Genomic DNA, 2169 nt, shown 5'->3' with positions numbered 1-2169 from the left:
AAACCTCATGTTTCTCCTGAGAATTTGACCTGCTGACCTGGTATGGAGCAGCCCTGCTCATAACCCACTGTGTTTCTACAGCCGTGAACCTTGTAGGAAGCAGATTGCTGAAACATCTTTCTCCAAGGAGTGGCTGGTGGGTTCCTAGCGCTGCCCAACACTTAGGCTGCCGTGCCGCCTGGACACCTGGCGGGCTGACCCTGCCTTGGTAGTCTGATTGCAGTTAGTTAACAAGGCCCATGGAAGCCCACGCACCACCTTCGTGGACTAGTGTAGACCTGCCCATGGGCTTCTGAGACTGAAATCTCTTAAGGAAGTGACTATCGTATCTTTCTGGTGGGTTCGAGCTCAGTACTGGCCTGGGCCACCTCTGCTGGTCTCTGGTTGGGCTGACCCGTAGCATCTGCTTTGTTCTCTCTGGCAAAGTCAAGTGGGACCCATGGCTGCTGTATGGGGTGTCACAATTTAAGTGAGGCCCCCGTGGTGTTTGGCAGGAGTCTCTGAGGGGCATAAACTGCTCACTGAAAGGCTCCGCAGAAGAAAGACCTGTAAGTCACCATTGAAAACCCTGTGAGGGAGCCGTGGGGCTAGTCGTCCATTGTCTGTAACCCAGGCTCCTCATCCAGAGTGGTTCTGGAAGGTTGCCAGGACTGGGGACGGGGTGAGTGGGAGGAGACCCGGGGTGCTGCTCAGAACAGCCCGATGCCGCTAGTGCTCAGGGGCTCAGATTGGGTCTGGGAAAGGGGGAGGCTGACTGGAGCCCCTGTGACCAGGGGTGGTCTCGTGGCCCTGGGGCTGCTCCGTGGGGGTGCGCCTGTCTGTGCGCCCTGCTCGGCCCAGGACAGCAGCCATCTCCGCGGCCTACTTCCTGAATGTTCTCATTACCTAGAAGGGAACCTGGTACCCGCCTTCAGTCCCTGCCTGTCCTGGTGGACATCCCACACAAGTGGCACCAAGCCTTTTGTGTCTGGCTTCTCTTACTGGGCACCACGTTTTTGAGGTTCATCCTCTTTCTGGTGGAATTGTGGTCCCTTGTGTGGATGGACTGCGTTGTGTTGGCCCTCAGGCAGGAGCTGAGGGCTGGCTTCCTCCCTTTTAGCCAGGATGTCCCCTTTCTCTGTCTTCAGCCCCGTGGTGAGGAAATCTGCTCTTGCATGGTATATACTGCTGCCTGGGGTCCACTCTCCAGCCCCCAGGACCCCAGCAGGGGCTGAGCCTATTGTGGGGCAGTGGCTTCCTGGCCTCCTCTCCCAGCATCTGGGGGCGTGGCTAGGCGCTGTGGACTACGCACCCCCTTGTCTCTGAACAGCTGTTTGGTCCTTTGTGGGCCTCTCCTGTGGTTGCCACACTTTTCACCACAACTTGGTGCTACCAGTCCAGTGCGTACAGGGCCATGCCTCTCACCAAACCCTGTGGTTTGACTTAAAGAAGGCTTCGGGGCATGCTCTCCTGGCTTCAGGTGTAAAGACGATCTCAGGGCAATAGTTCGTACAGGCTCCCTGGCTCCAGAAAGTCCAGATTCCACAAGACTCTGGCAATCTGTTCCCAGTGGGGATTTACTGAGCCTGAATCTGAGGGTCAGGAATGAGGCTGACAGGACGGAACAGGAAGGTGGCTCTGCCACACACAGCCTGATGCAATGAAGGCAGAAGTGCTGAGAGCAGGAAGGGCGGGCTCCTCACGATGAGTCACGTGGGCGGGCAGAGGTGTTGTTCCATACCCAAGGGCACCAGGAAGCACTGCCCTCCCAAACTGGACCCTGTTCCCTGGACTCTCAGTGATGCACAGACCCAGGAGAGCTGCTCCTATTCTTCCAAACCTGTCGGTCTGTATGGAGTACACAGTCCCCACCTCTTTCTCCCAAGGAGTTTGAACCACCGCCTTGAGGAGAGCAGCTTGTCCAAGCTTTAACCTGCCGCCCCACCAGAGCACCTGGGACCTCAGCTTCTGTTGATGCTGGGCTTGTACTGAGGGGGTGACCACGGCCAAGCCAGGACAGGACCCAGATCTTGCTCAACAGAGCCCTTTCTGACGTGGGACTCGGGGTCATGGACAGCATCTTTCTTTCTTTTTTTTTTTTAATTTAAGGTTTTTATTGTGGATTGAGTGAAAGTTTACAGGGCACATCATCAGTTTCACATTCAACAATTCATATAACTTGTTTCATTA

The sequence above is a fragment of the Chrysochloris asiatica genome, unplaced genomic scaffold (assembly GCF_000296735.1).
Source record: "Chrysochloris asiatica unplaced genomic scaffold, ChrAsi1.0 scaffold00125, whole genome shotgun sequence".
Classification (NCBI taxonomy): domain Eukaryota; kingdom Metazoa; phylum Chordata; class Mammalia; order Afrosoricida; family Chrysochloridae; genus Chrysochloris; species Chrysochloris asiatica.
Note: the sequence above shows the minus strand (reverse complement) of the source record.